Here is a 16,290-nt window from a genome sequence, read left to right as displayed (position 1 = left end):
TTCCTTTTCCTCAACCACTTTTCTCAAGATCCCCTCCAGATTATCTCGATTCACTGTTTCTTCTTCTCCTTCTTCAGACAGTGCCACATAAGACCATTCCGGTGATCTGTACTTTTGGTTGGGTCTTCTAATTCTCTTTATTTCCTCAGGTTCTCTTGATTCCTTTTGCTCCTTCCTTTTTACTTCGTTTTGACTCGACACTTCATTCACTTGTTCACCTTTCGATGTATTCCCTCTTATCAGTCTGTATCTCAGCCTCTTTACTCTGTTGTTAGGCCAAAAATCTCCTCTTATGACCTTTTTCGGTCTTGTTTCTGTATTATTTCTTTCTCCAATCCAAGTTCTCTTTCTCAGAACTCGACCCTCTGATTTTCCATTCTCACTTTCATCCGATTCTGTTTCAAATGCCTCTTGTTCTTCAGCAGTTTTCTTTCGCTCCACAGTCTTTTTCACCACTATTTGAGACTTCCCTACTTCTTTCCCTCCTCGGGTCTCCGACACGCAATCTTCTTGCTGTCTACTTGTCCCTTCACCTAGCTTATCAAGAATGTTCCCTACACCTCCTCGGGGGTCTTCCGCAATCTGTCCCTCTCTATCTTCTTCTGACCCTACTTCTTCAGATATAATCTCAAGTGGTTCTTCAATCTCCTCCTCTTCTGATTCAGGAGTAATTTCTGTGGAACTGCTCTTTTCTTTTCTTTTTCCTCCACTGCTTTTTGAAACTTCAGGCTCTCTTTCAGAATCTGATCTCCTTTCTGAGATTTTCAATGGTTCTCTTGAAGCCTTTTCTGCTTCTTTTCCTGAACTTTGATTTTTTCTCACTGGTTCTGGGTCTTCATCATCACTGGAATCTGACTCTTCAAAATACTCTCTACCAGTCCCATCCTTTGGGTTTGGAACTCTCAGAGTATGACTCGCATGCACCCAGTTTTTCACACCAGCACACTTCACTGCAGTCGTCGTAGTTAGAATGACTTGTCTTGGTATTCCCCACCTCGGAACCAAGCAATTTCTTCTTCTGTGAACTTTAATCCTCACCCAGTCTCCTGGACTCAGATCATGAGCTTGCTTCTTCTCAAGTGTAGTAGCTTCTTCTCCAATCTGGTGAAACACAGAATGAACTGCGTCAGCCAGGCCTTTACAGTAATCCAAAATCATGTCATCAGTTATTGTCATCAACTTATTGACAGGTACATATGCATGTCGCATTGCACGTCCCATTATGATTTCATGCGGACTTAAACCAGTAGTTCTATCTGGAGTAGATCTAATAGTCATTAGCACTAGAGGCAAGACATCCGGCCATTTCATACCAGTGGCTAAACACATCTTACCAATCCTGTTCTTGATTGTGCCATTTATCTGCTCAACAACACCAGAAGCCTCTGGTCTGTATGCACAATGTAGCTTCTGCTGTATGCTCAATGCTTCACAAATCAAACTCATGAGTTCATTATAGAAGTGTCCACCTCTATCAGACTCAATCATTACCGGAAATCCGTACCTAGGAATCAACTCTCTTAACAGTAACTTTGCCACTGTTACTCCATCATTTCTCCTAGTCGGATAGGCCTCAACCCATCTTGAAAACAAACAGACTACCACTAGTACATACCTCAGTCTGTTCACTTGGGGCATTTCAATGAAATCAATCTGCATTCTTGTAAAAGGACCTCCTTCTCTGCCTATTGTTCCCAGACTCACCACTGTCTTTTTCCCAGTGTTAAATTGCTGGCAAATCAAACATCTTTGACAGATACTTTCTGCAATTGTCCTGAACTTTGCATTGTACCAGGTTTGCTTAAAAGACCTAATCATCGAATCCCTTCCCAAATGTCCCTGGCCATGATACATCCTTGCCATTACTGACAGCATGGAGTTCGGCATTACTGGTCTGCCATCTCTATAGACCCAAACATGGTCTGTCTCTCTTGGGGCACAACCTGCCTTAATCCAATCTTTCTTTTCTTCCTCCTCTGCCTCATCCTGCAACTGTTTCACTTCATCCCACGTCTCTAAGACATTAGTAAACCTCACAGAACAAAAAGACATTTCACCTTCTCGTTCCCGATTAATGGACTGGTTATTCTTGGCGCAATATTGAGCAATGTCATTTGCATAACGGTTGCCCACTGTCACAAAATCATCTCCTTGTCCATGAGCAGCACATTTTACAACTGCTAATTCTTTAGGCAGCTGTATCGCCTCAAGTAATTTCCCAATCACTTCAGCATTCTTTATTGGAGTCCCACTCGACGTCAAGAAACCTCTTTGTAGCCAAAGTTGGCCAAAGTCATGCACAACTCCAAATCCATACTGACTATCAGTCATCACAGTCGTTCTCAAATCTTTCCCAATTTCACAAGCTTTTGTCAATGCCACTAATTCAGCAACTTGCGCAGATTTCACTCCTTTCAATGATGATGCTTCCATTACTTCTGAAACCTTACACACTGCATATGCTGCACATAGCACACCCTCATCATTCCTCAAGCATGATCCATCCACAAACAACACATGATCACTCTCATGCAAGGGAAGATCCCTTATGTCTGGTCTCGGTTTTGTACAGTAATCAAGCACATCCAAACAATTGTGATCATCTTCTGTTTTCACACCCACATTTTCAATATCCGGCAACAATGTCGCTGGATTCACATTCACACATCTCTCAAGAGTAACATTTGATGCTCCCAGAATCACTTTCTCATATTTAGTCAGCCGACTATGTGACATGTACTGAGTTCTGCTTCTTGTCAAAAGAATTGCCACATTATGAGGTACGAATACCCTTACAGGATATCCCATTATGATTCCCTCACTCTGTTCTAGGCTTCTGCATGTTGCAGCCACAGATTTCAGACAACCTGGTAAACCCACAGCTACAGGGTCAAGTGTCGATGAGAAGTACGCAATAGGCCTTCTCAGTAATCCATGCTTCTGAATTAACACTGAAAGTGCACATCCATTTCTCTCACTGCAGTACAATTCAAATTCCTTTTCATAGTCTGGCATACCCAAAGCAGGGGCTTCACACATTCTGCTTTTTAACTCTTCAAATGCTGCCATTTGTTCTCCATCTAGTTCCAATGGGTCTGTCATCTCACTTTTTGTCAGCTTAATCAGTGGCTTTGCTATCAGCGAAAAATTAATTATCCACTGACGACAATAACCCACCATTCCCAGGAACATTCTCACCTCTCTCTGGGTCTTTGGGGCCTTCATTTCCCTGATAATTTTGATCCTGTCATCAGACCTTTCTCAATATTGTGTCCAAGATAATGCACTTCTTTCTTGCAGAATTGCAATTTGGCTGGAGATACTTTTAACCCTCCATCTGCCAGATGATTCAGTAAAGCTATAGTATCTACTTCACAAGCTTCACGTGTCTTTGATGCCACAAGTAGGTCATCAATATATTGCACTAATACTGAGTTTTCAGGCATGATCAAACTCTCCAATGACTTTTTCAATAACTGATTGAATATTGAAGGACTCTCTGTATACCCCTGTGGGATACGACACCATGCTAAAATACGCTGGCCAAATCTAAATGCAAAAATCGGCTGGCTGTCATGATGCAATGGAATTGAAAAGAAAGCATGACACAAATCAATCACTGTATACCACTCAGCATCATGTGGAATCTGATACAAAATCACTGATGGATTTGGCACAATAGGACAACATGCCACCACAATTTGGTTAACCTTTCTCAAATCTTGTACAATCCTGAATTTCCCATTAGGCTTCTTTAGCCCCATTATCGGTGAATTACACGGACTACTCAGTAGTTCTCTCAGAACTCCCTGCTGAATCATTTTCTCAATTATAGGAGTTATTCCCTCAATTATTTCTGGTCTCATTTTGTACTGAGGAATGTTAGGATAAGAAATTCCCTCTTTCACTGAAATTTTCACAGGATCTACATTATTCATCAATCCCACATCCTCTCCAGTAAAATCCCAAACTGTCCTTTTCACTGTGTCTCTCAGCTCTTGAGGCAAATCCTCCGGATCAAACACAGCATATGCACCAATTAACTCACTCTCTCTATTTTCTAGAGTCATTCGGTACAAAACATCCTCATCTGGTGTTTCAAAAGCTATTCCATCCGGTGTACAAAAAATTGTACAATTCATTTTACAAAGTAGATCCCTACCTAACAGGTTCACTGGACTTGTGTCACAGACGATAAATCTGTGCATGTCGGAAAATTTCCCTATTTGTACTCTTACTGGTTCAGTAAGACGTGTTCTGATTTGTGTATTAGCTACACCAACTACTTGGATTGCTTCATCCGAGAGAGGAAGATTTCTAATATCTGTTGACCTGACAGTTGATCTTGTCGCACCTGTGTCTACTAAAAAAGTAACACCTTCTTCATTTATTTTTCCATTCACAAATGGTCCTGCCTGGTCTATTTCTAGAGTTGCACCAAGTATGCACTCTTCCTCCTCTCTTCGGCACCGTCAATAATCACCCTCAGATTCACTCCCTTCATTCTTTAACAAGTACTGTTGTACCTGGTTAGAACGCCTTGGTTTGTTTACCTGCTCATCATTGTAGAATCCCGAATCCGGATTATACTTTTGTGATCCTCTATTCTGCGGCAAGGGCGGTTTTGGCTCTTGACTCTGCTGTCTCACAACTTTCTGCTGTTGCTGCTGTTGATTATTCCCCTCGTTCTGCACCTGTTGATTTAAGGATTTTCCCTCATTATTCACTAATGGTGGATTGGTACACTCAGATCTCCAATGTCCCAGTTGGCCACAGTTGTGACATGGGAACTTTTTTTTAGCTTCCTCAAGATTCCCTTTTCCTTTCCCTGCATACCTAGGTCTATTCCCTGCATTATTTCCTGCATTATTCACCTGTTCCACCAACTGTGCTTCCTGTCTTTCCGCAACTTTCACTTGTGCCCACATTGCTTTTTCTTTCAGCTTTCTCTGTTTTGCTTCAATCTCATCACTGAAGTATTTTGCATGTCTCAGAATCTCATCTATTTTCTTACTCTGCCAATCCACAGTATGCTCACGAATTCTTTCACTAATCTCAGGTCTCAGGCCATATACAAATCTGTATACAAAATGACTCAAATCCTTGTCACCCAGGTGTTCATCTCCACTGAATTGTTTAAATGCCAGTATCAGCCTTTCGTAAAAAGCATGAACTGATTCTTTTGCTTCCTGATGTGTTCGATCTATTTTAACCTAGTCTGTTTCTTTTGGAGGTACTTTATTTTTCAGGTATACAATCACCTGCTCATATTTTCTCATTACTTCTGGATCTGGTGCTCCTGTTCTCTGATCTCTTGGATATTCCTCAGTAGGCCAACTCACAACTATTTTACACTCAGCCCACAAGTCTGCTGGAACAATTATATCAAACAGACTATTCAGGTCAATCCACAGCACTTTTGACAATTTCACAAACCTGTCTACCTGCCTATACCACTCGACGGGCTTTTCTCTCAATCGAGGGAAATCATTCGTAAATGATAAAATATCCTGTCTGGTCCATGGAACATGTACATATCCTCCTCCAGGTATTTCTCTCATAGGATAAGTATCCACTGGTTTTTCCTTTTCTCTCACAGGAAATGCTGAATAAGTCCTATCCCCTGATTCTTCTCTCTTTTTGTACCACCTATCCTTCCACTTCTCAACATCACCCCATTTTCGCAATAAAGTGATCATTTCTTTAATCTGTCCTGTTCTACCAGTACCATTCAAATTTTCAATATCTTTATCTGTGAAATCCATCCTGTAAGACTTTTGCAAAACTTTCACTTTATCAATGTCAATTCCATAGTCATTTGCTATTGCTCTTAATCTGTCATGTGTATTTCTCACTCTCCAGGTGATATTTTTACACATAAACAACAATTCACCATCATGATGATTTTTTAGAATTTCTGTTGGAACTGTCCCTGCAACAAGCTCTTCTAATTCTACACGTAACCTAGCAACATCAATTGCTTGTGAATCTTTATCCCTCTTTTGAAGAACTTTCATTCATTCATTCAAATCTTCAGCTGATATTTCAGTAGATTTTCTCACTGGAACCACTTTCTTCTGCGGTTCTAAAATTGGCATCCCTGAACAACTAGCTTCACCAGCATCCAGTCCTGAATTAGACTGTACCTCTAATCCTTCACTACATGTGTCATGTCTAAATTTTCCTGCCCTTTTTCCTGAATCTCCTGAAGGACCAGCCAAACTTGTCAATCTATTCCCAACATATGGAATAACCAAACCATTCTCACCCGTCCTCTGCTTATCAAAAACAGGCATAACCGGACCTATGGTTACGGGTACCGTAACAGCGTCTAGATTCTTTGTCAGTTCTTTGATCTTTTCAGTCAATTCCGATGTAGTTCTGGCTAATTCTCTCGTATTTTCGCCACTGCTTCTATTCTCTCTTTCCCTGAAAGGATTACCACTTCTTAACTCAGGTGTCACATTTTCTGTCTCAATGATACGCACTGTATCTCTTATCGGAGAAACAACTGGTGTACTCTCTTCTGGTTCCGGTCTATATGGAGGTGGTCTTTTGTAAATCATGTCGTTCAAAACCTCATCCTCATATTCATTAACTCCATATGTTCTCCCTTCTGCCTCAGGAACCCTTTCTGTTCCCTCTTCAACTGTTCTCATAGGATATAATCCCTCTGACATACTAGCATCTCGCCATCTCGTCATTCGATCATGATGAGTTTCACGACCATGTCTCCTTCCGAACATATACCTATAGTTGCCTCCAGACCTCTGTTTCTCTCGCTCATGCACTTCCTCTTCCCATTCCACTAAAGCCTCGAACTGTGTCGGCCTTGGTCTTGGGTCAAGACATAACATCTTTTCCCGTAAATTTTTCAACACGGCCAGATTAAATGAACCATGTTCTGGAAATGCTAAAACTCCATCTTCCTTGGTATACCTAACCCAATTTTCCAACCATATACAGGTATGATACCCATATCTCGCAGCCATGAAGGATGCAGGCGTTTTCGATGGAGGTAACAATTCACCCTCTCTCGTCTTAACATCTTTATCCTTGTCGAACCAATTTTTAATCTTTCTGAACAAAGATTTTTTCTTTTTCTCTTCTTGGTAATACATTTTAACGCTTACCAAAACTTTCTAATCCCTTCCGTAATACAACTGCACAATATGATTTTTTCCAACCAATAACAGCGCGACTCACACTAACGCACCAATCCTAGAACAGTTACGTCACTAGAATAGCTCTACCAATCCTTGCGCGGCTCACACCAACGCACCAATCTCAGCGCGAGCACTATTCTGATCTAATATCCAATCAGAGCGCGGTCTGTTTGACGTCAGCAGTTGCTGCAGTCGCTTCTGTCTCCTGTCTCTTGTCACTCGTCTACCCCTCCTTTACAAAATTTCTCAGTAGACTCCGTGTCAAATTTCTACAAAATCTATTAGTTACAACATATAAACATCTCCATTGTCTGCTTCGCTAACCACAGAATAGTAAAGAAAATCTATTTCACAAGAATCCCGTTGACACAGTAGCACATCCCTCTACTCTGCCCTTCTAACATACATTCATTAATTGTTTCCTCTAGGACTTGTCCAAAGAGTCTTACAATCAACTAAATATATGAACATTCACGCACATTCATACAAGAAAATATAGTACATACACACAGAATCCTGCTTTTCCCGAGAACAGCGAACAATCTGCTCCACTACAGAATTATAACACACATTAACCAAGCAGCTTACTTCTACCCAGTTTCTCAAACAAGCTCAGAGAATACCTATTACTTCTCCCGCAATAAGCTTTAACGGCGAACCTTACGGATCCCTGGGACTTAAAACCAGAGTTTCACAGATAACCTTCACTACCATACGCTCTCCTTGTATACCAGAAATATCTCTAATAGTAACATACAACAATGTCACTGATTCCGAATCCAGACAATGTGACGCGCAACTTCAATTGTCACACGTTTTCTTTTTCCTGCATACATACAGGACCAACAATCCCGTCTTTCCCGAGAGCAGCATATACTTCCCTCTGCCCTACTACGGAACTGCTACTAGCTCCCAAGTTCCAGAAGCACTACATATAACTCAACATGATGACTCCAACATATAGTATTAGTACATATACCAACATCAATCAATAATCAATAATCAATAAGCTAATGTACAAGCAATCTAATCAGATCAAGACAATCATCAATAACCATCCTCACTCTGCTACCAGGAACTTGATGCAGATTGGGGTGTACAAAATCTCCCTACTTCCACGGATAGAGTAATTTCACAGTTACACGCACATACACTCACCATACACTAGGGCCCATTTCACTAAGATACACTCAAATACTCCACCAGCATTGAACCTGTGGAAAGAAAACTCCTAAACACCCCACATCTACACTGAGGTCGAGAAGACCTAGTTATTGTAATTGTCATAATCTAAACAATCTATACAACAATAATCAAATAGAGTACTCAATAATCGACAAGAAATAATCACCAACACCGTATTTAAAATTATGATTCTTTATCTAAAATTAGTCAAAAGAAATTAATCAGAATAAATCATTTTCTCATAATTACCTATTCTAGCTAAATGTCAGAATGGGTCATCAGGACAAGTCTCTCAGTAGAAATCTCCCGAGTCACCGTCCTCACAGCATCGATCCTCACCAACGCAGGTTTGGGAAGAAATGGCAAAGTGGCCAAGACCCTCTCTAGGCTAACAATTTTTATAGTATTTTAAACAAAAGAAAGCAACAAAAAGTATTCTTCGCGTCCGCTGAACCTCTGAGCAAAGCGAGAAGGAAAGGATGTAGCATCGCTACATTTGGAAAATCTCCGCTCAGGAAAATCACAAAAATAAAAAGACAGAACAGGAACCAAAAATAAAAAAGTAACTTTTAACATCCACATTTCCTCGGCGATGACACAATGAGCTCAGAGTTCTTTCTTTATGGCTCCTTTGTCCTCCAAGGCTGTTCCGATACATCTGGAAACTCGCCCAGAACTGCTGCTGTCCTCACGGAAAGTTTTAACCAGGCAAGGACTGTGGTCAGATGTCTCGTGACCATATTCAGCAAGGCCCTCTCATCACAAATCTTTCACTCGAGGCCAGGCTGCAAACGGCGGACATTTTTTGTTAGGCCAAAATGGACCATCTTAATTAAAAGAGACAAAAACAACGTTACCACAGCATAGTGATTAAACAGTGTTAACCCCACTAATACCCTTATGTGTATGTAATTATCTAGCTTTTGCAACACAGGAAAGCATTAGTTCAAAAGCGTTTCGTGCTTTAAAATAAACAGCACTCAGCAACGTTTATTTAATAAAACATGCACATTTATTAAATAGCAATACAAAAGCATTCCCTCGTGTCGGTTTTCTTCTCATTAGTACGTTGATAAGTTTAAACATATACACAAAACAAATAATTAGTGATTAATAATTAGTAATTTAATTATGACAAATAGACAAACCAGAGCTTAAAAACCCAATAGATTTTCATCAGAAAATCCTAATCCAGCACACCCACTTCCTACACCAACAGTGCATACACTGTGCTTCAATACCTGCCCCATCACCCACTGTAGTTGAGTACCTGCACAGCACATGCCCAGTCTGTCCCTATACCTCTCCTGTGTGGTTCAGTATACCTGTATTCCAGGTGGTCATCTGCTCCCTGCACCCTCCCACCGTCAGAAAACACTCCTGCGACACTTCAAGCTGTCCATGAAAAACAAAACGCTAAGGAATGTGCACCTCACAAACAGAGAAATTAACAACATAACTATCAAGAGGCTAGCCATTTTTTATGAAAAAGAGTAAAACCAGCCCCAGTTAATATACCACTGAAACAAATTACTGGGCGATATAATGTGCACCTAAGTTATCTGCATACGTTCCAAAAGAAAGGGGGGAGCTTGGTAAAGTGGGGAGGGAGGGGGGAATTGTTCAACAAGGCCGAATTTTTAGTGCTAAATAGTTTGGTAGGCCTCTCTCAGAGCTTTATTCCCGCTAACCTTTTATTTGCCATGTTCACAACTGTGCGCTCAACCGAGATAGTGCTGCTATGATATGGGCAACTGATACAGTACAGAGACTGCCTCTGAAAGGAAATACTGATCCTGATCAAACAATGTTTACCCACAACTGGCTCCAAAGTCATCAAGCAAACCAGCCATATACTTCTATGACCGGACTCCTAAAAACTGACCACTACAAATTTGTTATTTCCCCATTGACCAAATTTAATAAATCAACTAATTTGTTATTACGTGCATATCTGGGCCATCTTTTTCCTTGGGCGAGAAGAAACGGCAACCATCGCCTCGTTTCCTGGCCATTGCATGGCGATGGCGTGACTCATGAAGGTATTTCTGTGAGGGGAACAAAATCAGAAACCAAAAGCTTAGAGGCAGAAACAGCTACATGAATATTGCACCATGAGGTGAAGCCAGAACAGACTCATGCTGCAAAACCAACAGTGTTAGTCAGAAGCAGGAAAGAAGAAAAAATTACCCTCCTTAGGTACTCTTAGCGCAGATTCCTCACCTTTTGAACTCCTTCAGGTGCCACATTGGTTCCAGAAACTCTTTACCTAGCAATTGCACCCACATGCCGGTGGGTTGGGCTGTCAGAATCCATGGCAGAGTCATCTCAACTGCACGCTGACATCAATTTATAAACAAGCTTTCCACGCCCTTATATGCAGAGCGTTAGTAAGAGACTCAGAACCACGATAGTGTGCAAACACAGAACCGTATTAATGAGGAAGAAGGGAGGTCCGTGAGGAATCTACTGTTAGATAAAGTATACATCAGAAAGAGCATTACTGAAGCTAATTTACTTGTTCTTCTGATGGATACTTCTTACTGTAAATCGTTCACTTTTTGAACAGATACCAAAGACAACCTCTCAAACAAGAGGATATGAGGCACACTGGTAAATTCTGCAGGATCCAGCAGGGAAAATGGCCCTTCTTGCAGACTTGAGAGCTGAAGCAGGAATCAAAAGGTTTAGCATGCAGCTGATCGACCAGATAAATCTCCCATTAGGCCACAAACTTTGCCCTATGTCCAGAATAAATCGGCTTTGGGGCGAATAGCTAAGATAACATCCGCTACTTCCTTGGGCTGATCAAATCCGTTCAGCTAGTTCTGCTTAATGTCCACCCATGGAAGTGAAGGTTTGGGTGTAGAACACGGCCCCATTCTAGTGAGAATAGGAGCTCCTGAAGAGGGAAAAGGAGCGGAGGACACACGTTAGGCTCAGCAGTTGGGGAGGGTATGGAGATCGGCCTGGTGCACGTCAGGATGGAGTACTTTGTCCACCTTTGACGGTCTCAAGCTGCCTCATAAGACACGTGGATTTTATCTGCGAGGCATCCCCATTGAAGGTCGAAATTCCACTGCAGATGTTCTGAGCCGGCATGGCAAAGGGTGGAAGCCTTACTGGGTCAGTTATTGCTGGGTTAAGAACCACTCCAGCAGTGGAATATTTTCATTGAGCCTTTGTCTTTAGAGCGCATACTGAGTGTAATCACCCTGGAGCAGGAATGCTGGGGAGGGATCCAGTACAGACTTCTTGTTTTTGCACAACGATTTGCCCTTGGACTTCATCGTAAGATTTACTTGAGGACAGGGACCTCAAGACGGAGATATGGGGCAGGAATAGGCACTAGACATCATCAGAGATGTAGAACTTTACCTCACACTCCCTGATGGCCTTAATTCGAATCATGATTGGACATCACGTCCATGACAGACAACTGCTTTCTACAGATGAAAAATTGTCGAGCCTGTTGTCTTTGGGGCAGATATCCCTGGCACAGTGTAAGTGGGATAAAAAAAAAAGTTTTTGAAATCTGCTAAGATACTGCAAACTTTGGGAGCGGAGCTCCAATTCTGCATCCAAGGGTGCAGGGAAAAAAACTGCTGTCTTGCGCAGGAGTGATGCCATCCCTTCCAGCGAAAGGGCAAGGTTTCAGGCTGATGACATCATCAGCAGACACGAGGGAGCACTAGGTGGAGAAATTGTTTCCAGATCCAGTCTGGCCCTTGTGGGTTAATTCAAAAGAATCTGCGGTTAGAAGGGTCTATCAGAACAGTACAAGAATAAATCCAGTATTCTTAAGCAAGGTGACAGAACAGTAGGCAAGACACAAGGAGCGGAGAGACCGAGGAGGCAACAGCACAGTCAAGACAGTGCAGGCACCAGAGACCAGACTGGCTCAACACAGAAATAGGGAAACTTGACTGGGAGTGTAGAATAGTGAAATCTCAGTCAGTGCAACAAGCAATAAAAATGCAAAGTAAAAATACAGCACAAATCTTTCCATCAGAAAGAGAAATGTTCTGTAGGCCCCAAAACCTACATACCTTAGGCATGTTGTAGTTTCACTCAACTACCCATGCTACCACAAAAGCCTGCACTGTATATTTCATCTCTGCATGCAACACTTCACCCCAAATCTTACCCTTCTCTCTTTCGGAATCTTGCCTTCCGCCTCCAGCTTGGCACGGGCTTGCCTCCTCTTTAGTATCCGGTGATACTGTTTTGCATTGACTCCTCCTCCAGTAGTTCTGCCCCTGGAAGAGGAATCCTGTGTAAGGCTGGCACAGAACCAGTTCCAGGTACCAACTATGACAGAACAGGAGACATTTTCTAATCAGAAAATGTGTCACTGTTCAGATGCACAGTAAAAAAGGAAAGCACTGGAGGGTGAGGAAAGTTATGTTTCTAGAAATAGACATATGACAACCATAGGTTAATATTGAAGAAAAGGCACAAACAACATGCTTCCGAGTTCATGTAGCTTTGGCAACCAGCATCGTACAGTTCATAGGATACATCGCTTAACGAGTAACACAACAGAATCACAGCTGAAGTGTTACAGGAAAGGAATGATCCAAGATTGCAGTAATACTTTAGGAAAAGAGCCACAAAATTCAAAAAGTGTTTAAATGTCACTCTAACTGCACAAATGTTAGTATGACTTTCAGTCTTCAAATCTGTTATTCTGGGTTTTGAGACCCCATGTACTTGTACTAAATAAAATACTTACAATCACCATGCCGCCAGAATTAACCATGTTGCCAGAGACCGGAAGCGTGACAGTAACGGTGCCTTGCCCACTGGAGGTCGTATTGGTGTTGCCTCCAGCTTGAACAATCTGTGCTCCTGCTAAGCTGGATCCCGGGATGGTGATCATGTCTGTAACAGGGACTGTAACTTTAAATAACAAAACAAGAGGGAAATACACAAAGAACAGAGTAATAGCATTAATCCGGTCTGTTCCAGTTATAATTCGGCCTAAGCTGGCATTTGAAAAGAACATAGCACAAAAACGTCCATACAAATTTAGAACAGAGCCCCGTTTACAAAGTTTAAAATAGGACAGAGTTCCCTGCCCAGGTCTGCAGTACCTTGCTGTAGTGTAGGATGGTGCCATCAGCATTGACCGGCTGATATACAATGGTCTGCCCATCTGTAGTCTGTGCCACTTGTTGGCCCTGGACAATGATCTGCTGCTGACCCTGTTGGAACACAAACAGAGAATCAACGTGGATTTCAAGCACTGGGGATAAGGATTTCAAGCACAGGGTAAGAAATATTCGACATCCGACTACTAAACGTAACGCTTGCTGAATAATGCTGAGCATTTTCTAACCCAACTTGAACACTGGCAAATGTCAACTATCTACTAGGTCTCTCCCGGAGAACTACATTCTACCTATATCAAACATTTTTATAAGACCAAAGGATTGTCGCCATGAACAATAAATCACTGAGCAGGCAACGGATACGTATGCACATATAACGAAAGGAAACACTAAACCATCTCAATGGAACACTAAGAGAAAGGAAATGCTTAGTTACTTGTAAGCCTAATTATCCTCATACGTATGTTCACTTAAGTCATGAACACTGAACATCTCAGCCTATAGGTATGATCCAAGAACACTGCTCCCCTCCCCCAAGACAAACTGCTCTCAAGTATATAAGCATATCTCAATGTGGCATTTTTTCAAACGTTTCAAATAAAACCTCAAGTAAATTCATTTTGGTGTGTCTTTAAACAAAAAAAGCTGTGCTAAGGGGCAGCATAGCTTCACTAAACAAGCATTTGCAATGCAATAGGTTTCGCCGTTACACAAGTTTAAGCTATTGGCATTGTAAATAAAACCTTTTATTTAGGGTTTAAAAAATAAAAAGCAAAAATAAAAGGCATTGTTATTTTCAATGTCAACAGCTCAAACTCGCGTAAATGCGAGACCTATTGCATTGCCCGACAGTCCCGATCACCATCATATGGGTACTGGTCCACTCCCACGACCAGTGTTATGACTGAGTTGCCAGTCTCATGCATTTCCTCATCTTATAGTTGCTGGAGTTAACCCAGCCGATTAGCTCGTCAACTATCTTGTCCAGGCGCTGCTTATCCTGTTCTAGATCCAGAGAACGACGGGTATCGAACACATACTCCAATAGCTCCGGCCCCACCTGCAACTGGCAGCCCATGTCCTTCTGCTGCACCTGCTCCTGAAAGTAATCCATGTCGGGGGACCAGTCGCGACAAACGTTAGGTGGTAGGGGAGCTGCGGGTACCACTCTGGGGTATCCTGTGCAGCTCTGGGATCAGCGCCGGCTCCTCCCGCTCATCGCAGCCCAAGAGCGGCCAAAACTTCACAACTTCGGGCAGGGAATCACTGTCTCCACCGGGGGCGCTGCTGCTGTGCTGAAGAGGGGGCACTTGCTGGGGCAGTGAGGCTAGCCAGTGAGACTGTGCCTGAATTCGGGTCAAAAGATAGTCGCACTGCGGGAGTCAGTGCTCTCGGGTCACACTGGGCCGCCGCTCGTCCCACAAAAACTTGTCTAGAACGCCCGAGGACCCTATCACTGCGCAAGGGATGGGCCGCGCCACGGCCGCTGCCATGCTAGGATCAGGCATATTAACATAAGTTACGTATGGGGAGAGGGCCCTCCGCAAGGAGGAGGAACTTCACCCATAAACAATGAAAAGCCTGTGACGTTTTGCCTAACTTCAATGTGGAAGGTACTCACAACATGAATTCTCTGTACTGTTTAAGGAGCCGGCCTGTGGTCACGCTCACAATTTATTTTGTGTGGTTTTTTAGGTCTTGCATGCGCTGCTCGCTGGCGAGAAAGTATGTCCAAACGCCTTTTCGTCCGGCAAAGCACTTTATCTCTAGGGGGGGCCATCTGTTTCTAATTAGCATGGCAGCGCTAAAGATAAGAAAGTGCTTCACGACAGCTGTGAAGCAGGCGATCCAGTCTGGATGGGCCGGACCTAAAGGCGAAAGGGAGGCAACGCCAACAGCTCATTTCCACTGGCAGGCCACCATTTAGCATAAACGGTGATGCCAGCCAATGGAAATGAGGGGCGGGCCTTAAAGCCCTTTTCTAAAACTCCTCATTCACAATAAATCTCGCTGAGGCGAGCAGCGCTTTGCGCTGCAACGCCACGCAAAACCTCAAAAACTACTATTTTACCTGGCTGCCACTGCAATCCCAGAAACACCGCTTTGACAGTTGACTATTCCTTTTGAATCTCAGTTAACAGCGAAGGATCCTTAGCTCTTTTGCTGTCCGCCCATGTTCACAATCCTCACTCTCCAGACCTATCTCTTGGTGATGAAGTCAGTGAATATTTGCATGAAGACTAAATATGATTTTAAGTTAGTAACATTACTTTATCATGGCATCTTCACCCATATTCACGATCAATAAGCAAGCTCTTGTGGGACACCGATGGCACAGCAAAGGGTACATGATTCGGTCAAGTACACTCCTTTCACAGCTTCAAAAGGGTGGGTTGCAATAGGTGTGTCTAAATTAAGAGACTTAATGGCTAGTGTGAACATGCGATCCTTAGAGGACTTCCCAGGATTATAAGAGGGTTAAGAGTATTTTGTTTTTGTACGTTAATTTATGTGTGAATAGCTGTAGCTGTTACCTACTGACTACAAGTCGCAATTGCTATTGTTATACAAGTAATGTATCTGCTCCAAGTTAGTTTGAGTTACTCCAGATTGTTTAAAACACAGGTTAATATCCTCTTTGCTGCCAGTCCAACGGACCTGTCGTCGCAGCTCCTAGATCCGATTTACTCAGGTGGGGGGGGGGGGGGGCGGAGGGAAGGGGGTTTAGGGTGGGGGGCAAAATATATGTGGTTGTTTTAGTTTTTTTGTATGTTTTCTTTGTGTTTTTTCATGCCTTTTTTACAATGACAGATATGCTCTACTTC

At 42.5% G+C, this 16,290-nt stretch overlaps 1 pseudogene; it reads right to left on the bottom strand.

Annotated features, from left to right (window-relative positions):
• Nucleotides 1-16,290, bottom strand: part of LOC146871076 (nuclear transcription factor Y subunit alpha-like) — a 65,236-nt pseudogene that overhangs the window by 14,992 nt on the left and 33,954 nt on the right.

Source organism: Triturus cristatus, chromosome 1_1 (genome assembly GCF_964204655.1).
Source record: "Triturus cristatus chromosome 1_1, aTriCri1.1, whole genome shotgun sequence".
NCBI lineage: Eukaryota > Metazoa > Chordata > Amphibia > Caudata > Salamandridae > Triturus > Triturus cristatus.
The sequence above is the reverse complement of the archived record's forward strand: the minus strand, read 5'-3'. Positions and strand labels throughout refer to the sequence as shown.